Here is a 24,418-nt window from a genome sequence, read left to right as displayed (position 1 = left end):
GGCTTTTGTCTTACTGATAGAGACACATGTTAAGGTCATTCTGGAGACTACTGGACATAACTGGCACTGTGCCTTATGAACTATTCTTCTAAAAAATCATCAGTCCATAGCAAAGGGCCTGGGACAGTGTAGCATTCTAGAAGGTATATAGATAGAGGGCCCATATTTAGGGAAAGAGGTTGTCCAAGTTTGTCTCCAGGTGTCAGATAAACCATGACAAAATGTGGTGCTAATAGAGTACTTGCTTGCAATCAAAATTCCATCTGGTAACAGCAGAATTACATGCAAAGCAAAACAGAGACATTATCTTTCTTGTTATATAACCTGGCAACCAGAAGTTTCTTTTCCCCTCTTATTTATTGTTTTTTTTTTCAAAATTATAGAAAGCTACTGGTGGGTAAATGGTATTTTGCTTTGGACTTTTGTGACCTTTATGCCAATTCTATGATTCTGAATGCAAAAGTTAATGAGATATATGCTTGCAAAAAAGAGTGGGAATTTTAGATACCAACATAAGTGCTCCACTGCTCATCCATGAAATATTGTCAAAGAAATAGCTTTAGCAGCAGCTTTTTTGCTGGGAATACCATACAACATTTACAAAACTGTTATCAGCAATGCAAAGGGAATAAAAAAGCAAAAATCACCTTGATCTAATTTAAAATAATTTATGAAAGTGTATTTTTCTACTTCTCCATGTAGCTTAATTCCTGCACCTCTTATTTATTCTCTCTGGGTATTAGTGTCCTCTTCTGTAAAACAAACTTTGGTTGAGCTGAACTCTAAGTTCCTTTGCTCTGAAGTGGTATGGTTTATGACAACATGTTTAAATATTTGTTTCAGATATGTAGGGAATATTCTTGGTAGTATTTCAACTTATATCTACTAAATTTTTCATTAAACATGTCTCTTTACCAAGTTTTTAATATCTCCAAATATTTGTAGGTTTACCCATCATCCTCCAGCTCCTGGCACCATTTGGCTAACAACATTTTTACTTCCTTTCATATTTTTCATAAGTCAGTTATGCCTCAATAAATCTTTTTATTCATTCAACCAAAGCTTAATCAATTTGTATCTCAATAAATATATGCTGACAGCCAACTTTGAGGCTGACCCATGCCTTCTGCAACATACACACAGAGAAGGCTCAATCATTCCCTTCTTCAGGCTCTCTTACTATTTCCTTCATATAACTTATATAGCAAATGCTTATCACTTAATTTTATTGTTAAATGTATAGGTGTTTCTCTCCTTAAAAGGGAAGGTCTGCTTCATTTATCTTGTGGCAGTGGTTAGCATAGTGTCATAGCAGGTACTAGATGGATATTTGTTAAATTGAATCTTCATCTTCCATAACTACACAAAAATGATGACATAACTCTGATTGACTCATAACATTGCTGTTAATTATCAGAGCTCAATGCATTTATCTTCAGAATACAAACCTGACAAATGCAGGGAAATGAGATAACTTTACAATTACTTTCAGTGGTAAATATTAGACATACTCTCTAATCCCCCCCAAGTTATTGCTATTTTTCAAGAGTTAAATTTAAATTAATAAAGACAACCACAAATAATCCACCTCTGATGATTATAGCTCAATAACTTTTATTATTTGGAAAAGTTACCACTTGGAAATGGATCATTTGACATTCCTCAGGGACTAAGTCAGCTGCTGACTATGTCTTAGAAGGAGACCTTAAACAGAGTAACAAAAACTGAAGTGGGGAAAAACCAACTATATGTTAATGAATCAACACTGTCAATTCTTACTGAGGATCTCCAACTTTAACCTTACATGAGGTAAAGAAAGTTGAGAAGAAAAGGAAAGGTGGGGGACTTCCTTCGTAGTCCAGTGGGTAGGACTCTGCGCTCCCAATGCAGGGGGCCCAGGTTCGATCTCTGGTTGGGGAACTAGATCCCACATGCATGCTGCAACGAAGATCCTACGTGCCACAACAAATACCCGGCACAGCCCAACAAACAAACAAACAAACAAATAAATAAATATTTTTTTAAAAAAAGAAAAAGAAGAAAAGTGACGATAGGGAAGGAAAAGTGGTGGTAGGAAGAAGCCAGGACTGTGAAAGGTCATAAAGTTACAAAGAAGAGAACTTGGGGAACATCTGGTCTACCCCCACAATTTATACATATTAAAGATGGCCAGGGGCTTCCCTGGTGGCGCAGTGGTTGAGAGTAAGCCTGCCGATGCAGGGGACACAGGTTCGTGCCGCAGTCTGGGAAGATCCCACATGCGGCGGAGCGGCTGGGCCCGTGAGCCATGGCCGCTGAGCCTGCACGTCCGGAGCCTGTGCTCCGCAACGGGAAAGGCCACAGCAGTGAGAGGCCTGCGTACCGCAAAAAAAAAAAAAAAAAAAAAAAGGCCAGTTCTGTTTCAGTTCCCCTTCTCCCAGTCCCAAGCTCAGGGCCCATCAATGTGTACTGTCCATCTGCAGAGTTCAGAGCTCAAGTCTCCATCCAGAACAGCCAAGAAAACTGGCAAAAGGCTGTTCTGAAATTTGGAATGAATGAGGCTCCCTGTCAGAGGGTGGCCCAGGTGACCAGCCAAAGGGGTGGTGGAACACAGATAACAGATTGGCCAAGGCAGGCTGCACCTGGATGATGCTGGCTGCATCTTCTATTCCAGGAGCTGGAATAAAGTTCAGCACCCATTCTGGCAGCAGACATTTTTTTCCCCCAGGCTGGTTCCATCTAACCTAGAGACAGAGTGGTGATGGGTTCTAGCATTCTTCCTTTCTAGAAGCAAAATCAAGCCTGGCTTCCTTTCTTCCAAGTTCCCCCTTTGAGGTCCTGTAACCTCTACTTTTAAGTCATTTGACCTGGTAATGGTCAAAACCATTTTCTTTCTCAGAAAAGAAAGAAAATTGCAAGCAAAATGACCTTTTAAAGGACTCAATGACCGCCTGGAGGGGTGGGATAGGGAGGGTGGGAGGGAGACTCAAAAGGGAGGGGATATGGGAACATATGTATATGTATAACTGATTAAATTTGTTATAAAGCAAAAAATAAAAAATAAAATAAAAATTAAAAATTAAAAAAATAAAAAATAAAAAATAAATAAAGGACTCAATATTCATGACACAAAAAGTCTGGAGGAGGAAGATTGTTTGGAAGCTCACTTTGCATCTTCTTATCTTCTCAGCTTAACATAAAAGGCAAATTATTCCCCATTCTCTCTCCCATGGAACTCAGCTGCTTTAAAGGAGTTTTGGACTAATGAAATACCAAAGATATTTTAAAAATATTTAAGATAGAGCATATATAGAGAAAAATGCATAACATGTAAACAAACAGATTAATGATTTATTATGTCTCAAACACCCATGTATCATGACTCAGGTCAAGACATGGGACATATTTGTAGCCCAGAAGCCCTCTCAATGCCCTTTATAATCATAAATTTATTCTCTAAATTGCCTCTTTCAAAATTGGCAAACGCCCCCAGAAGAAAGGCAGACTCCACAACTGAAACTGTAATTCCCCACTATCATATGAAAGTATTTTTAAGTTGATGTTTTTGGTCCAGGTCTTAAGTTGTCTGCAATGGGAAAGTCATTCCAGATGATCTATCTAACGTTCCATTATTGAAATGGAACCTGTATGAGTCTCTCCTTTTGGTATTTATTCTTTTTGTGTCTCACAGTGATTCTTCCTCTCAAAGATAATCAGGGTGTCTCTCTGACAGCTTTTCTGCTCAATCAGTATCAATAACGCACATTCTTATTTACGATAGGGCTTTCTGTTACCTGGAGAACAGAAAATTAATGTCCAAAGAGATGTGGTAAAATGTCTATTTTTAGAGGAACTCGTATTTCGTGATTACTATGGACCTCCTGACACTGTAAAATTCAGTCAGAATTTGAAAAATGAGATTGAAGTTACTGAGATACTTTAATGGTTATTTTCCTTCTAGCCCCAACTCCAGCTCTGTGGAAAAATCTGAAAGTATAGTTAGTTAGGCATATCCAGATTTTTTTGTATTCCAATTCCTATTTGAGATAGAAATTCACAGAGGGGTTGGGGAAAATGAAAGATAAAAGGATTTAGGTTATGTGGGGTTCTCCTGAATAAGGCTCTAATGAGTGCCTCTCTGTTTATTTCATGAAAGAGATAAAAATGAATGCTTCTTATTGGAATTGCCTCCATTATTAAACTCAGGAGGTTTGCAAAACTGGAAATTTTTTTCTGAGAAGGCTGCTGAAGCTCTGTGGAACTTCTATAGGAAAAGCTTCCCTAAAAATTTAATAATGAGCCTCAGATGATTGTTGATACCCCTCTAGCTTCTTCCTGAAATCTTCCTGAAAGGAGAAGAGAAAATGAGTTCCAGTCCTACTAAGGAATTTTCCTTTGCAATTTTGAGGAGAAGAGACATGGACAAGAGAAGGTATTAAAAAGTGCCTTTTCAATTTCAGTACACCCAGTATTTGTCCATTTTGGCATTGGGCATCTTTTTTTGTGTGTGAGGTGGGGCATTTCCACCTTACCTAGAGGCAGGGTGGTGATGGACTCCAGCATCACCCCTTTGTAGATGCAAAATCAAGCCTCACTTTCTTTCTTCCAAATTTCTCCCTTAGCATCCCACCACCTTTGCTTTTAGGTCTTTGACCCTAAAAGAGAATGTCACCTTCTTTCTCAGGATAAAAATGTGAGTAAAATTACCTTTTAATGGTAATATACACAATATAAGAAGTCTGGAGAAAGAGGTGTGGTAGAGGGGACTACAACATGGAGATTCAGTGACTGGTTCACTCCCAACGGCCCAAGACACTGTGGTGACAGGGTACAGTCAGAGATTGCGTTGAGGAAGGGCATGGAAGAGGGTCTGGGGATGGACATGGCCACCAGTCCAGAAAAGCATGTGCCCACAAACCAGCTGAATCACATGCACAACTTAAAGCTAAAAGACCCTGGGACTTCCCTGGCGGTCCAGTGGTTAAGACTCTGAGCTTTCACTGCAGGGGGCCCAGGTTCGATCCCTGGTCAGGGAACTAAGATCCCACATGCCGTGAAGCAACAGTCCATGAGAGTCCATTACTATTTTCTTCACCAGCAGTGTCTACATTTAAACATTTACCTTTTACCAACCTAACCTTGATGAAAGTCATAAAGATTTGAAAACCATTTTTAGAATTGGACGGGATATAATCAGGGATGTGTAAATAAATCACTACCTGATTACAGGGCAGAACTGTTAGTTTTTTTTTTGTTGTTGTTTTTTTTGGTACACGGGCCTCTCACTGTTGTGGCCTCTCCTGTTGTGCAGCACAGGCTCCGGACACGCAGGCTCAGCGGCCATGGCTCACGGGCCCAGCCGCTCCGCGGCATGTGGGATCTTCCCGGACCAGGGCACGAACCCGTGTCCCCTGCATCAGCAGGTGGACTCTCAACCACTGCGCCACCAGGGAAGCCCTGAGGGCAGAACTGTTTAATGGCCACTCTCTTCATGCTTGTGATATTTTGTTCACTACAACCTAAAAATTGAATTAGAAGAGAGGGCTATTGGATTGATCCAAGATGAGGTCCCTTTGAGTATATGTAAGAAAAGAAAAAGAGAGGGAGAGGTTGAGAGAGAAAGAAATAGTGAGGGAGAACAGGGATGTCAGTAATAATACCATAGATTAAAAGATTTATTCTGAAGTACATGCTGCAGAGGAAACAAAACTGCTCCGACCCCAGTTTAACTCACTCTCTCCCCAGGGAAAGATGATGTGACTACCATATAAAACGGGATGTGATAATTGTTGCAAGAGGTACATACGTGGTATTTTGGGAACATGATAGAGGGAGAATTAATGTTGTGCTTATGAGGTAACAAGAGAGGGGCAGGCAATAGTGGATAGAATTTAAAGTGATCTTTGGGGTTTTGATGGTAGTCCCAGGACCACTCTCAAGTTGAAGTCAGCCACAAATGTGTTCACTTAATCATTCCTTCTCCAAACACTTACTGAGCATCTACTGAGCCAGATGCTATTCTAGATCTCTGGGCAGATTATAACAGACAAAAAAGCCCATGTCCATGGAGCTTACATTATAGTAGGGAAAAACAGACAATGAACAAGGCAAAAAAATTAAAATATATTGGTGGTGTGAAGTGCTAAGGAGAAAAAAGGATAAAGCCAGGAAAGAGGTTTGGGTGTCGGTGGTGGGTGATGTGGGTACGTCACTGAATAGATCAATGTGGGTCCTCATGAGTCAGGTGAACAGAGCCTGCACCTCAGGAACATTGGTTCTCGGACCAGAGCAGTTGCCTGGTCTTGATCATGGCACCAACCTGAAGGAGAGTCGTTTAATCATAGAGAATGCCACCAGGTGCTCTATGAGTTAACAGACACTATTTTGAAAGGTTGTCAAATATTCTCTGAATCTCTAACCAATTGAAATGAGGGACCGCTAAGTGCAGCTGTGAGATTCTTTTAACAGAGCTATAGACTATTAAAGTTGAAAGAAGTGCTACCCATGACCTGACGCAACCTTCTCATTTCAGAGTAGTGTGTGGGGTTAAGTGGCTTGTTCAAGGGCACACAGAGACTTGGTGGCAGGCCTGATGCTCGAGTCTAGATTGGCTGCTCCTGGTCCCCTTCTGCTTCCATTTAACCAACTTTTCACTTTGCTTCAGGCAGACCAGAGGCCTCAGAGAGAGGAAGCGTGACCTTGAAGAAATAGGACTGGATGGAAAGTCAGAGGAAGAACATTTAGTAAGGGGCCACTTTGTGTTAGGTGCAATTCCAGGATTTCCACTTTTATTGTCTTACTTACAACCACTTAAGCAAGGTTTTATGACTCTATGCCTTCTGATTTTTTTTTAAGAATGAAAATATGACATATATTAATTGCAGACTCCTGGGTACCCATCGTTAATTCCATATCCCTCTTATTTTTCTGGAAAAATCCACCATCTTGTACCTGATATTTCTTTAGCCCTTGCATGACTTTATATTATTACACTTCATAAGTATACTTCAAAGCAATAATGTTATTTCTCAATTTTCAAAATTTTATAATAATTTTACTCTAAATGTAGGATTCTGCAATGTATTTTGCACTCACAAAACATTTTGGACATTTATCCAAATCAATACATGAATTCTATTTCATTCATTTTTCCCTTTTAAATAGACCTTTATTTTTTAAAGCCCTCTCAGTTTCACAGAAAAATTGAGCAGAAAGTTCAGAGGGTTCCTGTACACCCCCTGCCCCCACACATGCACGTGCACAGCCTCCCAGAATATCAATTCCAGTACCAAGGTGGTACATTTCTTACAACTGATGAACAAATATAAGTATATTATTGTTATATGAAGTTCATAGTTTACTTTAGATTTCCCCTTTGTGTTGCTGGTTCTGTGGGCTTTGACAAATGCATAATGTCATGTATCTACCATGACAATATCATACAGATAGTTTCACTGCCATAAAAATCCTATTCATCCCCCTCTCTCCCCACCAAACTCCTAGCAACCACTGATCTTTTCACTATCTCCATAGTTTTGCCTTTTCCAGAATGTCATCTAGTTGGAATCAGGCAGTATGTAGCTTTTTCAGATTGGCTTCTTTCACTTAGTAATATGAATTTAAGGTGTCTCCGTGTCTTTTCATGGCTTGACAGCTCATTTCTTTTTAGCACTGAATAATATTCCATTGTCTGGATGTAGTACAGTTTATTTATCCATTCACTTACTGAAGGACATCTTGGTTGTTTCCAAGTTTTGGCAATTATGAATAAAGCTGAGATAAACATCCATGTGCAGATTTTTGTGTAGACATAAGTTTTCAACATCTTTGGGTAAATACCAAGGAGCATGATTGCTGGATTGTATTATAAGAGCATGTTTAGTTTCATAAGAAACTGCCAAATTGTCTTCCAAAGTGGCTGCACTATATTTCATTTATTTTAATCATGGTTTGAAATTCTATTATTTGAATATTTCAAAAGCTATTTAACTGTTCTCCCATTGATAGACAATTAGGTGGTCTCTAGTCTAATTTTGTATTCTTGTATATATTTTCTTTAGCACATTGTGAAATTTTCTACATTATGAACCTAGATGTGGAATTTCTGGGTTACGAATAATATACATCTCCAACTACTTAACTGTGTATTTTCAAAGTCATTTCCAAAGACATTTTGTCAATTTACATGTCCTCTATCAATATATATTTCTATCATAATATACTGGGCCAGCACTTGGTATTGTCAGACCTAAGAAGTTTTTCATTCAACCTGAGAGCTATGAACTGGAAATTCAGTGTTCTTTCAACTTGTATTTGTCTGATTATGGAGGCTTGAGGATATTCTTATGTATATTGGCCATTTGATTTTTGTCTTCTGTGAATTGCATATTCATATGCTTTGACCATGTTAAGGCTGAGATTGTTTATATTTTTCTTACTCATCTGTAGGAATTCTTTATATATTCTGGATAATAACAGTAATGACTAACCTCTATTAAGCTTTGTTTCTGGTGTTTCTGAGTATCTTGGATATACTAATACAGTAATTATCTCAATAACCTTATGAGGTAGGTAGTATCTCCATTTTGCAGATGAGGAAATTCAGGTATTGAAGAATTAAGCTACTTGCTTAAGATCACACAGCTCTCAGTTATAAATCTGTAATTTTTAACCAGTTTGGATGGCTCCAGAAAAGCTTATACTAGAATACACCTTTGTCTTTTATGTGAATAGCCAGAGTGGATGACTTTCCATTTCACTTGCTTACTGGTGTTTTATATAATTAAAATATTTTAATTTAATTGAGATTAATTGCAATACCCTATAAAATTTATGATTATTTTCTATGTTTTGTTAAATGAATCTTATAGGATGTCAAGATCATAAAGATATTGTCCTATATTGCCTTCTAAAATAAGTTTTAAATTTCAAATTATGGAATTTGGTGTCCCTGGAATTTGCTTCTGTGTACCATGTGAAGTAGCTATTTTATTTTACTTTTTTTTCCATGTGGATATGGAAATATCTTAGCAAAATATAACAAGGAGTTTATTCTTTCTTCACATTTTTTAAAGTCAACTCTCATTTATCTAGTCACCTCGGGTCTGCTTCTGGACTTCTTTTTTTATATATAAATTTATTTTATTTATTTTTATTTTTGGCTGTGTTGGGTCTTCATTGCTGTGCATGGGCTTTCTCTAGTTGCAGTGAGCAGGGGATACTCTTCACTGCAGTGCGTGGGCTCCTCATTGCGGGGCTCTAGGCGCGTGGGCTTCAATAGATGTGGCACGCGGGCTCAGTAGTTGTGGCTTGCGGGCTGTAGAGTGCAGGCTCAGTAGTTCTGGTGCATGGGCTTAGTTGCTCCGTGGCATCTTCCTGGACCAGGGCTCGAACCCGTGTCCCCTGCATTGGCAGGTGGATTCTTAACCACTGTGCCACCAGGGAACCCTTCTTCTGAACTTTCTATCCTATTTACTGATCAGTTCATTTATTCTTGTGCCTTTCTCTTTCTCGCTGAGATAATAAATTGTCTCCCCTCCCCCGTTATCCTTCTTCTAAAATATCCTTGTTATTCTTGGTCCTTTTTTTCTGTATGAACTTTAGGTTGAGCTTATTAAATTTCATGAAAACCCCTGTGTGATTCTGAATGGAGTTATATTGGGATTATATCAATATATTAAGGTTTGAAAATTTTGTTTTCAGCCTATTATGTCTTTCCATCCATGAGAATAGTACATTTACTCTTTTATTCAGGCTTGCTCTTACGATATGTAATTATCTCTGAATTTCTATGTGTTCACAGAAAGAAATATATTCAACCTTTGATTTTATCTTCTCTAATTAAAAAATTTTTTTTCAGAAAGATCTGCTTTTTATTATTATTCTCTTTCCTCTATTTTATAGAAGTACCTCATTTTAAAGCTTTTGAATTAAAATATCAACTCATTTGTTTTCACTGTCTTTTGTTTTTGAGTAAATGCATTAAAAGCTAAATACCTACCCCAGTATAAGCAATCCTATTATACATCCTACAGATTTTGTTACGTAATAACTTCAGTGCTATTTAGTTCTAAATATTTTGTAGTTTTTATTATTATTTCCTGTTTAACCCAGGGCTTACTTAGATGGGTTATTTTTAAATTTCCAACATATTATTTCCTAATTTTTGTCAGCTATTTTTGGTTATTTTTTCTATTTTAGCTTTATTGTGGTTAGAAAATGTGGCCAGCATGCCGTCAGTTTTTCACAAATTTTTGACACTCCTTTTGTGGCTTAGTACATGGTTAATTTATAATTGTTGCTTATATACTTGAAAACCACGTGTGTGTTACTTCCTGGGGGGAGAGGGAAGGCTGATGTTGAACAATGTTACTTTTTTTTGAATTCCCTATATTTTTCCTAATATTTTGTTTGTTTAAGCTATCAGTTTCTCAGAGATGTATGTTAAAATATCCTAATATGATTGTTGAATAGTGCATTGATCATTATAAACCTCTTAGTTTATGCTTTTTATGCTTTTTGAAGCATGAAGCAATTAGGAATCCATGACTCTTTTTCTCCATGGGTTGTTTCTGTATTACCTAGTGTCTTTCTTCTTGTACGCTAGTCTTTGTGCTTAATACTGATATTTCAGAAGGTTTACTTAGTATTAGTATGATGTATCTTCTCTATTATTGTACTTGAACTCTTGTCTGTGGATTTCTTATAAATGTTTCTCCAGAACCTAGTGTATCCCTTGCTTTAGTACTCCCCCGTCTATTGGTTTATTGTTTCTAAAGTTTATTTGGTTTTATTTGTTTTGCAATTTGAGAATCTCTGACTTATTAGTTGATTGTGATTCATCTATATTGATTATAATCACAGATATATTGGGGCTTATATTATTATACCAGATGTTTGCTTCTTTAATTCTCTAGCTCCAGATTCTTTTGTGTTATTTTTGTTTGTTTGTTTAAATTTTTCTCCACCAATGTGGAATATATATGTGTGTGTGTATGTGTGTGCATTTTTAGTTGTTAACTTTAACTTAAAAATTTTAAATACATAACTTCTTTCTTTCTAACAAGTATTAGTTCTTTTTTTGAACCTCGGAGGACTTTAACATGCTTTAATTATCTATTATAACACCACCCTCATGTTTTTAAAGCTATAGAATTTATTTAAATTGTAGTATAGTTGATTTACAGTGTTGTGTTAATTTCTGCTATCCAGCAAAGTTATACATATATATTCTTTTTCATATTCTTTTCCATATGGTTTATCACAGGATATTGAGTATAGTTCCCTGTTAAAGCTATAGGATTTTTAATTTACATTCTCTTAAGCACAAAACCTTATTAATTTTAAGCAGTCAATATTTAGTGACTATACCTATTTTATCAGTTTTGGGGATGATATTTTTAATAGCATATTTATTGAGATATAATTCACAAAACATATATTTACTTAAAGTGCACACACAACTCGATGGTTTTCATACATTCACAGAGTTGTGCAATCATCATCACAATTAATTTTAGAATACTTTCATCAATTATCCCAAATAAATTTTACACCAGTTAGCAGTCACTCCTCATTCCTCTTGTCCTTTGGCCACCAGTAATCTATGTGTGTTGTATTTCTATAGATTTGCCTTTTCTGACATTTACTATAAATGGAATCATACAATATTTGGTCCTTTGTGACTGGCTTCTTTCACTTAGCATGATGTTTTCAGGGATCATTCATGCTGTCATGGTATTGGTACTTTATTCCTTTTTATTGCCAGATAATATTCCATTGTATGGGTATACCATATTTAATTTATAGGTTTATCAGCTGATGGACATTTGGGTTGTTTCCACTTTTAGGCCATTATAAACAATGCTGCTATGAATGTTCATCTAGAAGTTTTTGTGTGAACATGTTTTATTTCTCTTAGGTATATACTTAGGAGTGGAATTGATGGATCATATGGTGGCTGTGTTTAACATTTTGAGGAATTGCCACTGTTTTGGAATGCACTTGCAACATGTTACATTCACACAAGCAATGTATGAGTGTTCCAATTTCTCCACATCCTTGCCAGCATTCATTATTATCTGTATGCTTGTCAGGTGAAGGGGTATTTTATAGCAGTCATGATTTGCATTTCCTGATGGTTATTGACGTTGATCATCTTTTCATGTGCCTATTGGCCATTTTTGTATCTTCCTTGTAGAAATGTCTATTTAGCTCCTTTCTCATTTTTTAATTTGTCTTTTTATTTTGTGGTTGTAATTTTTCTTTATATATTCTAGTTACAAATCTTGTATCACATGTAATTTGAAAATATTTCCCCCCATTTTATAGTCTTTTCACTTTTTTGATGGTATCCTTTGAAACAAAAATATTTTTAACTTTGATGAAATCCAGTTTATCCATGTTTTCCTTTTTTGCTTGAGTTTTTGGTTTCATGTATCATATGCCTTTGCATTGTTGCCTTCCAACAATGACCCCAATTGTTTACTTTGTATATCCATGCCATTTGCAATGACTTGCTGTTCCTACCTTCAAGAGGTAAAGCTTCTTTTGTCATGTCACAAATCTGGTCTTGCACTGTAACTTGCATTGAACACAAGAATGGAGTAGAAGCAATGATGTGCCATTCCCAGCCTAGGCTTGACTCTCTTGGGGCTCTTGCAACCACCATATGAGTAATCCTAGGCTATCTTGCTGGAAGAGGACAGACTGGTGACCCTTTACCAGACCAACAGCCAGCAACTCACCAGGCATGTGAGCGAGGCCACTCTAGACCAACTGCCCCCTGATAAACACAGACACATGAGTGAGCCCAGCTGAGATCAACTCAATTTGGCCCAGACCAAAAGAACCACCCAACTTACCCAGAGATTCATGAGCTAAAAATGTCCCTATTGTTTTAAATCACTAAGCTTAGAGTGGTTTATTACACAGAAACAGCTAAATGACACAGAATTTAAACTACTGTGTTATGAACAAGGATAGTTAAAATACTTGCTCTGAGTAGTAGCCCATGTAGGTCACATTTTCAAAGAAAAATACAGCATTGTTGTTATACAATTCACGGTAAATGTGCTGGCCTGAATTTTCATTCCCTTTTGCTCAAGAGGAACTGCAGTCTGCGTTTCAAGGTCATCCTGGTCAAATTATCAAAGCCAAGAATGCCTTAATAATATTTGCAAGTACTAATATAGTTTTATTTAATTATATGAATTCATATCAGGAACAATGAAACACTTGCAAATGTCACCATTCTTAAGCTAATTATTTGCACTTTAAAATAAGTAACTTCCTGGTTTTAAAAATATTACTTGTATTAAAAAAGATGCAAAAAAAAAAGTGTAAAGAAGAAACTTTAACAAAAGAGCCTATAATCCCATCAATCCAGAAAGAATTGTATGACATTTAAGCTAACTTAGAGTTTCCCTAAATAGTTTTCCAAATTCAGACAGGGTCCAACTGGCCTCCTGCAGATAGAAATATACTCTATATGTAAATGAGAAAACTTCTGAATATGGTCTGAAAATATAGATATGTGTTACACACACACACAATTACCTTATCACAGGGGTTTCTTGCAGACTATTTCTTTTCTTTTTGAGGGAGAGGGGTGTTTGTATAGGAAGTCAGAATGGAAAGCATCGGCAGTAAAAATAAGGGTTATATTGTCTTCTGATTGTGATTTGAATGCCAAATATAATTTTCTACATTATTCTTAGAGTAATCAAAATGTTTGGAATTTTTTGTCAAAAGCAGATCCACACATGCTAGAATCAAATAACACCAAAAACAATGTTATTTTTTGAATGCTTAGTATATGTTAGTTCTCTACATTTGTTATTTCCTTTTTCCTTCTAAATAACACTCTTGAGATGGCTATTATTATTACCTTTATCTTAAAGGAAATAGAGCTTTGGGAGGTTGAAACACCTGTCAAAGTCCTATCATTGGTTAATATTGGAGTTGGGATTTGATCCATCACTAGCCTTTTTTCTGGCAGGTGCTCTGCTACAGAGAGCATCCAAGGTTCTAAGATCCTGCAGGGGTGTCATTGTTGAACTTTGTGTGACACCTTTATAACAAATAATGTGAGGCTGATGCATAATATTCCTTATCAATCTTAGTATGGAAGGACTTCTGCTTCTGTGCCTAATACATCAATTAAATACATTTAATCATAACCATAGACCTAAAATTTGGTATTCCTGTAAAATATGTTTTGATGCCTCCTTTTAATAATAGTAGGAGAATCATATTTCTATAGCCTAAGACACAGGCTGTGGTAGTGAAAATAATACTGAATATGCAGTTTCCCAAACCTAGTTTTAACTAATTCCTAGCAGTGCAATGAGATATGGGCACACATGTTTATCAACTTTCATGGAGGTTAGATCAAACGTATAGATGTATCTCTTAGAAGCCCAAAAGTCGATTTTCAGGCATGGTGTCGTCTAAACCAGAAGTCAAACCAGTTGACCAAAACTTGCAAAATTGCTTGGTTTAGCATTTAACATGGAACCATTTATGTTAAACTAAAAAATAATAATAATAAAGGAAGGAAGGATGAAAGAAAGAAATAAAAGAACATCAATTAATTGAGTTACTTGAACACACTTGAAAATCCAGGCGATTTTATTTAAATATCTGTATATCCAGGTTCTCTTGAAAAGCAGAATATCAAGCAACATAGAAGCCCACAGTCCACTTGGCAGAAACAGGCTTAGAAAGAGGCCAGCCCCCTAGACTGGGCATATGATCTCTATTTTGCCACGTCTTCTCTATCATTTCCTTTTATCTCCCAGGCCCTAAGACTAAGTGTGGAATGTCATGTATTGCCATATGTGTGTGTCTGTGTGTGTGTCTGTGTGTGTGCGTGCATGTGTGACACCTTTCTTTTCATTGCACACCTCATGATTTGAGGCCTAAATCCTCAAGTAAATTCATAATGAAGAAGGAAGGAGCTATTTCACTGTCTCAGAGTTCATACTTTCTCCTTTCCTTGGAATTATTAATTCCCATTATTATTCAGAGAGGTGATTAGTCTTTTTTTCTGCCCACCACCAACCCAGACCTGCTAGAATAAGAATTCCAAATGTTGCTTTCAGGACTAGTTCTAGGCTTCATAAGAGAAGCACTGTCCTTTCTAATAAAAATCCTCATTCAATTAAAAAATATACAATTTTTTTCCTAATTGATCTGATCTGTGTTACAAGCCCACATCCCCCTGGAGCATAGGGAGTACTCTATTTTTACTCTAATCCAGTGAGGTTAATCTGATGCAATGGTTTAAATATGTGAATGTTCGTACTTTCAGAATTAAAATCCTTTCCACCTCTCTCCTCTAAGGGGTGGCCTTTGGGCAGGTAGGTGAGGGATATGGACGGAAAAGATCTGCACTTTTTATTCTAGCTCTTCTGATCTCATCAGCAGTGTTCCTTGTCTTCCTGTTCCTCTAGGTTTTGGTCCCACTAAGTACCTTCCCAGTTTAGGTTTCCAGATGGTGTTGTGCTTGAACCAGCTTATACCAGCTTATGAGAGCCGATTGTGTACATCTCTTCCCAACTCCATGTTTTGTCATTTTGGTTTATCACTTTGGTAGCTTTCATGGGCCATAGTAGGAGTATTTATATCCTGGAAATTGGAAAATGTTACAAGTCAGAGCTGTTTCTCTCAGAGAGCTGGTTGTTAAATACTTACCAACATACGGCTATCTCCAGATCAGTCCCTCTTCCATCTTGTATCGTCCCTTCCCACCTTGACTGGGTTGTGTAACTTGGTTACACTGACTGGTTGTATAACTTGGTTCATGCAATTTGACATTAGCAAGTGTGATGCTAGCAAATTCTTAATAAGCCCTGCACCATGGGGCTAGTTCTCTTGATATACTTCTTTTTAGAATCTTGTGAGCACCATGAAGTGAAAAAGTCCAAATTGTATGGAGAAGCCACTTGGAAGAGAACTGAGGAACAATCTGGGCTACAATGAGCCTCAGACACATACGACCCCATTCAGTAATCCCAGCCAGCCCCCATCTATTTAGGCCACTTCTGCAGAGGTCCTAGACACCATACATTAGAGATGAGATGTCCCCAGGGCACCCTTCCTGAATTCCTAACCCACAGAAATTGTGAGCAAATCAGCCATTAAGTTTTGGTGTGGTTTCTTATATAGCAATACAGCCCTTGAAATAATTATTTTCTTCTAGTTTCTCAGCTTGTTGTCTTGTATCTCTTCCTAGCTGATTCAATCTCAGCACCTATTTTACTCATACTATCATACATGTCTCTGAGAGTCTTCCATGACTTTCATTCGGTAGGCTTTGTAGGCAGTTTACCCCATTTCTCCTTATCTGGCTTACTGGCACTCAATTTTGGGGTCAACCCATGTTCAACAGAACCAAGAGCATCTCAGAGAAGCTAACCTCTGAGATTCTGAGATCTGATCACTCTTACCTCCAGGTTTCCTTGGTTGCCTACATCCAGGTTGATATGGGACAGACTATCAGGTAACCTCCTTCTAAGATCCCCAAAGTGATTTGGGTCAAAGTTTCCTGTCTGTACTTCCCTTAACTTTCCCAAGGCACTATTTAATTTCTGGGCTGAGGTTTGAAGAATACCATTTAATGACAAAATGTGCGGGAAAAGATTAGGAAAGCTATTCTTTTCCAAATTAAAATGTTATCACAGTACCTTCCCCGCTTTTTAAGAATCTAACTAAGGCTGATCAGCTAAATTGTCAGGCTAGTTATACTAAGGGGTGTGTTCTACAGTATCTTGCATTTGACATGTAGCTGATCTTCTGCTGACTTGATGAATAACTTAGTAACCAGACATTTCGATCCATTAACTCACTTTGATGTTAAGAAGAAGATTTTAACTAATTCCATGGATAAAAATCAGTTTAGACATGGATTTTATGGTGCTATATTAAATGTAACATTACAAATTAAAAATATTGGACATAATTCCTTTGTTGTGAATATTCAAATATAACTAATCTTTTCCCATTCTTTGGGTTCATAATTTATAAGTATACTAAGAAGAGAAAAGTTTGAAAAGAAATACAGGGCTTCCCTGGTGGCGCAGTGGTTGAGAGTCCGCCTGCCGATGCAGGGGACACGGGTTCGTGCCCCAGTCTGGGAAGATCCCACATGCCGCAGAGCGGCTAGGCCCGTGAGCCATGGCTGCTGAGCCTGCGCATCCGGAGCCTGTGCTCTGCAAGGGGAGAGGCCACAACAGTGAGAGGCCCGCCTACCGCAAAAAAAAAAAAAAAAAAAAAAAGAAATACAAGGAAGTCAATTTTTAACAAAACTTGAGAGTCTTAGAAACATTTGAAATGATTTTTTTTTAAATTTTAGCCTTTTAGGTGGAGTTTTAGTGATATCTCACTGTAGTTTTCATAATAAAATGCGTATTTTCATATGTTTACTGGCAATTTAGATATCCTTCTTTGTGAAGTTTCTATTTACATCTTTGGCTCATTTTTTTCTACTTAACTGCCTTTTTGAACTGATTTATAAAATTCTTTATACATTTTAGAAGAGTCTTTTGTGAGACAGATGCACTCAAATATTTTCTCTCCGTCTGCAGCCTACCTTTTTCCTCTCTTAAAGGTACCTGGTGATGAAATTGAACTACATTAATCTTAATAAAATCTGATGTATCAATTTTTATAATTTGTAGATCTTTGCTTTCTTTAAAATTTCTGCCTGTTCCAAAGACACAAAGATATTCTCCTATGGTTTCTCCTAAAATTATTTTATTTCTTGACCTATCACATTTAAATCTGCAATCCATCTGGAGTAGCCTTTGTTTGTGGAATGAAGTAAGGATGAAAACACATTTTTTTTTCAACAAGAATATCCAGGTCATGCAATACCATTTATTGGAAAAGACCATACTTATCCCACTTCATCTCAGTGTCCCCTTTGTCATAAATCAGTTGATGGTAGAAGTATGGTTTTCTGGATTCTGTTCTTTTCCAGAGCCCATTTATATACCCTTAAGCTGATACCACATTGTCATAATTACTATAACTATATAATGGGTCTTGATAGTGTGCTTCATTATTTTTGAGATTTATGTATTTTTTAACTAACAGAGCTGAACAGTATTTCAGATATGGGCAATTGACTCTTTCCTTAATGAATTGCTTCTTTATTTCTTTTAAAAATTTTCTATTATGGTATTTATATTTCTTACTAGTTTGTAAAAACTTTGATTTAATAAACATATTATTCTTTTGGTTACCAAATATGTTACAAATTATGCACAGTTTGTGGTTTTTCTTTTACTGTAGCTTATTTTATTTTTGACATATGATGGTCTCCAATTTTTATGTTGTAAGATCAATATATATTTTCCTTTTGTCTTATGTGTAGAAATATATTTTATATTTGGAAATGCCTTTTCTCCTATGAAATAAGGTAACGACATCTTGTCTAGTTTTTATGGCTTTTTTGTTCACATTTAACTTTTAATCCATCTGGAAATTGTTTTATATACCATGTAAGGTGGAGAGAGAAATTCAGTACCTTTTTTCCAAATAAGGAGGTATTTAATCTCATAGCTATTAATAAATAATAATTTCCCTCACTTATCATTTAACCAAAGTTAGATGCCAAATTCAGAAATATACATCTGTGTGTTTTAAGTTTTCAATAAGAATTTTAATATACTTTTTAAGAGAAGAAGGAAAATGTCTCATTAAAGAGTAAAGGTGGAGAAGACCTTCAAGATAGCAAAGGAGTAAGATGTGGAGATCACCTTCCTCCCCACAAATACATCAGAAATATATCTACATGTGGAAGAACACCTACAGAACACCTACTGAATGCTGACAGAAGACCTCAGACTTCCCAAAAGGCAAGAAACTTCCCATGTACCTGAGCAGGGCAAAAGAAAAAAGAAAAAACAGAGACAAAAGAATAGGGATGGGACCTGCACCTATGGGAGGGAGCTGTGAAGGAGGAAATGTTTCCACACACTAGGAAGCCCCTTCACTGGCAGAGTCGGGGGTAGCGGGGGGAAGCATCGGAGCCGCGGAGGAGAGCAGAGCAACAGGGGTGTGGAGGGCAAAGTGGAGAGATTCCCACACAGAGGATTGGTGCTGACCAGCACTCATCAGCCCCAGAGCCTTGTCTGCTCACCTGCCAGGACGGGTGGGGGCTGGGAGCTGAGGCTCGGGCTTCGGAGGTCCAATCCCAGGGAAAGGACTGGGGTTGGTTGCATGAACACAGCCTGAAGGGGGCTAGTGCACCACAGCTAGCTGGGAGGGAGTTTGGGAAAAAGTCTGGAACTGCCTAAGAGGCAAGAGACCATTGTTTCGGGGTGTGCGAGGAGAGGGGATTCAGAGCACCACGTAACGGAGCCCCAGAGACAGGCGCGAGCTGCTGCTATCAGCGCAGACACCAGAGACGGGCATGGAACTCTAAGTCTGCTGCTGCAGCCACCAAGAAGCCTGTGTGCAAGCGCAGGTCACTATCCACACCTCCCCTCTGAGGAGGTTGTGCAGCCCGCCACTGCCAGGGTCCCGTGATCCAGGGACAGCTTCCCCAGGAGAACGTATGGCACACCTCAGGCTGGTGCAACGTCACGTTGGCCTCTGCCGCTGCAGGCTCGCCCCGCATTCCACACCCCTCCCTCCTCCCGGCCTGAGTAAGCCAGAGCCCCCTAATCAGCTGCTCCTTTAACCCCGTCCTGTCTGGGCGGGAACAGATGCCCTCACGCAAGCTACATTCAGAGGTGGGGCCAAAGCCAAAGCTGAACCCCAGGAGATGTGCGAACAAAGAACAGAAAGGGAAATCTCTCCCAGCAGCCTCAGGAGCAGTGGATTCAATCTCCACAATCAACTTCATGTACCCTGCATCTTTGGAATACCTGAATAGACAATGAATCATCTCAAAATTAAGGCGGTGGACATTGGGAGCAACTGTAGACCTGGGGTTTGCTTTCTGCATCAATTTGTTTCTGGTTTTATGTTTATCTTAGTTCAGTATTTAGAGTTTATTATCATTAGTGGATATGTTTATTGATTTGGTTGCTCTTTTATTTTATATATAGATATATATATATTTTTCCTTTTTCTCTTTTTGAGAGTGTGTATGTGTATGCTTCCTTGTGTGATTCTGTCTGTATAGCTTTACTTTTACAGTTTGTCCTAGGGTTCTGTCGGTCTGTTTTTTGGTTTTTTTTTTTTTTTTTTTTTAGTATAGTTTTTAGCACTTGTTATCATTGGTGGATCTGTTTATTGGTTTGGTTGCTCTCATCTTTCTTTCTTTTTTAATGACTTTTAAATATTTTAACATTTAATTATTTTTTTTATTTTAATAACTTTTATTATTATTTTCTTTATTTTATTTTTCCTAACTTTTCTTTGGAGCCGTGTGGTGGACAGGGTCTTGGTGCTCCTGCCAGGTGTCAGGGCTGTGCCTCTGAGGTGGGAGAGTCAAATTCAGTACATTGGTCCACCAGAGATCTCCCGGCTCCATGTAATATCAAGCGGTAAGAGCTCTCCCAGAGATCTCCATCTCAATGCTAAGACACCGCTCCACTCAATGACCAGCAAGCTACTGTGTTGGACACGCTATGCCAAACAACTAGCAAGACAGGAACACAACCCCACCCACTAGCAGAGAGGCTGCCTAAAATCAAAGTAAGTTCACAGACACCCCAAAACACACCACCGGATGTGGTCCTGCCCACCAGAAAGACAAGATCCAGCCTCATCCACCTTAACACAGGCACCAGTCCCCACAACCAGGAAGCCTACACAACCCACTGAACCAACCATACCTACAGAGCACAGACACCAAAAACAACGGGAACTACGAAACTTCAGCCTGCGAAAAGGAGACCCCAAGCACAGTAAGTGAACCAAAATGAAAAGGCAGAGAAACACACAGCAGATGAAGGAGCGAGGTAAAAACCCACCAGACCAAACAAATGAAGAGGAAATAGGCAGTCTACCTGAAAAAGAATTAAGAGTAATGATAATAAAGATGATGCAAAATCTTGGAAATAAAATGGAGAAAATACAAGAAACGTTTAACAAGGACTACGAAGAACTAAAGAGCAAACAAGCAGTGATGAACAACACAATAAGTGAAATTAAAAATTCTCTAGAAGGAATCTATAGAAGAATAACTGAGACAGAAGAACAGGTAAGTGACTTGGAAGATAAATTAGTGGAAATAACTACTGCAGAGCGAATAAAGAAAAAAGAATGAAAAGAATTGAGGACAGTCTCAGAGACCTCTGGGACAACATTAAATGCACCAACATTCAAATTATAGGAGTTGCAAAAGAAGAAGAGAAAAAGAAAGGAACTGAGAAAATATTTGAAGAGATTATAGTTGAAAACTTCCCTAATATGGGAAAGGAAATAGTCAATCAACTCCAGGAAGCACAGAGAGACCCATACAGGAAATATCCAATGAGAAACACACCAAGACACATATTAATCAAACTATCAAAAATTAATTACAAAGAAAAAATACTAAAAGCAGCAAGGGAAAAACAACAAATAACATACAAGGGGCTCCCCGTAAGGTTAACAGCTGATCTTTCAGCAGAAACTCTGCAAGCCAGACGGAAGTGGCAAGACATACTTAAAGTGATGAAAGGGAAAAACCTACAACCAAGATTACTCTACCTAGCAGTGATCTCATTCAGATTGGATGGGGAAATTGAAACCTTTACAGACAAACAAAAGCTAAGAGAATTCAGCAACACCAAACCAGCTCTACAACAAATGCTAAGGGAACTTCTCTAGGCAGGAAACAAGAGAAGGAAAAGACCTACAATAACAAACCCAGAACAATTAAGAAAATGGTAATAGGAACATACATATCGATAACTGCCTTAAATGTAATGGATTAAATGCTCCAACCAAAAGAAATAGACTGGCTGAATGGATACAAAAACAAGACCCATATATATGCTGTCTACAAGAGACCCACTTCAGACCTAGGGACACATACAGACTGAAAGTGAGGGGATGGAAAAAGATATTCCATGCAAATGGAAATCAAAAGAAAGCTCGAGTAACAATTCTCATATCAGACAAAATAGACTTTAAAATAAAGACTATTACAAGAGACAAAGAGGGACACTACATAATGATCAAGGGATCAATCCAAAAAGAAGATATAACAACTGTAAATCTTTATGCACCCACATAGCAGCACCTCAATACATAAGGCAAATGCCAACAGCCATAAAAGGCGAAATCGACAGTAACACAATCATAGTAGGGGATTTTAACACCCCACTTTCATCAATGGACAGATCATCCAAAATGAAAATAAATAAGGAAACACAAGTTTTAAATGATACATTAAACAATGTGGACTTAATTGATATTTATAAGATATTCCATCCAAAAACAACAGAATACACTTTCTTCTCAAGTGCTCATGGAACATTCTCCAGGATAGATCATATTTTGGGTCACAATTCAAGCATTGGTAAATTTAAGAAAATTGAAATCATATCAAGTATCTTTTCCGAACACAGTGCTATGAGACTAGATACCAGTTACAGGAAAAAATCTGTAAAAAATACAAACACATGGAGGTTAAACAATACACTACTAAATAACCAAGAGATCACTGAAGAAATCAAAGAGGAAATAAAAAAATACCTAGACACAAATGTCAATGAAAACACAACAACCCAAAACCCATGGGATGCAGGAAAAGCAGTTCTAAGAGGAAACTTTATAGCAATACAATCCTACCTCAAGAAAGAAGAAACATCTCAAATAACCTAACCTTACAACTAAAGCAATTTGAGAAAGAAGAACAAAAAAACCCCAAAGTTGTCAGGAGAAAAGATATCAAAAATCAGATCAGAAATAAATGAAAAGGAAGTGAAGGAAACAATAGATCCATGAAAGTAAAAGCTGGTTCGTTGAGAAGATAAACAAAATTCATTAACAATTAGCCAGACTCATCAAGAAAAAAAGGGAGAAGACTCAAATAAACAGAATTAGAAATGAAAAAAGAGAAGTAACAACTGACACTGCAGAAATACAAAGGTCCATGAGAAATTACTACAAGCAACTATGTGCCAATAAAATGGACAACCTGGAAGAAATGGAGAAATTCTTAGAAAAGCACAACCTTCTGAGACTGAACAAGGAAGAAATAGAAAATATAAACAGACCAATCACAAGCACTGAAATTGAGACTGTGAGTAAAAATCTTCCAACAAACAAAGGCCCAGGACAAGATGGCTTCACAGAAAATTCTATCAAACATTTAGAGAGGAGCTAACACCTATCCTTCTCAAACTGTTCCAAAATATAGCAAGGGAGGAACACTCCCAAACTCATTCTATGAGGCCACAATCAACCTGATACTAAAACCAGACAAAGATGTCATAAAAAAAGAAAACTACCGGCCAATATCGCTGATGAACATAGATACAAAAATCCTCAACAAAATACTAGCAAACACAATCCAATGGCACATTAAAAGGATAATATACCATGATCAAGTGGGGTTTTTCCCAGAATGCAAGGATTCTTCAATGTACGCAAATCAATCAATGTGATAAACCATATTAACAAATTGATGGAGAAAAACCATATGATCATCTCAATAGATGCAGAAAAAGCTTTCAACAAAATTCAACACCCATTTATGGTAATAACCCTCCAGAAAGTAGGCATAGAGGGAACTTACCTCAAAAAATAAAGGTTGTATATGACAAACCCACAGCAACATCATTCTCAATGGTGAAAAACTGAAACCATTTCCTCTAAGATCAGGAACAAGACTAGGTTGTCTACTCTCACCACTGTTATTCAACATAGCTTTGGAAGTTTTAGCCACAGCAATCAGAGTTAAAAAAGAAATAAAAGAATACAAATCAGAAAAGGAAAAGTAAAGCTGTCACTGTAGATGACATGATACTATACATAGAGAATCCTAAAGACTCTACCAGAAAACTACTAGAGCTAATCAATGAATTTGGTAAAGTAGCTGAATTCAAAATTAATGCACAGAAATCTCTTGCATTCCTATACACTAATGATGAAAAATCTGAAAGAGAAATTAAGGAAACACCTCCATTGACCTTTGCAACAAAAAGAATAAAATACCTAGGAATAAACGTACCTAAGGAGACAAAAGACCTGTATGCAGAAAACTATAAGACACTGATGAAACAGATGGAGAGATATACCATGTTCTTTATTGGAAGAATCAACATTGTGAAAATGACTATACTACCCTAAGCAATCTACAGATTTAATGCAATCCCTATCAAAGGGCATTTTTCACATAACTAGGACAAAAAATTTCACACTTCGTATGGGAACAAAAAGACCCTGAATAGCCAAAGCAATCTTGAGAAAGAAAAACGGAGCTGGAGAAATCAGGCTCCTGGACTTCAGACTATACTACAAACCTACAGTAATCAAGACAGTATGGTAC

The sequence above is a fragment of the Mesoplodon bidens genome, assembly GCF_964165515.1.
Source record: "Mesoplodon bidens genome assembly, chromosome: 10".
NCBI classification, from domain to species: domain Eukaryota; kingdom Metazoa; phylum Chordata; class Mammalia; order Artiodactyla; family Ziphiidae; genus Mesoplodon; species Mesoplodon bidens.
Note: the sequence above shows the minus strand (reverse complement) of the source record.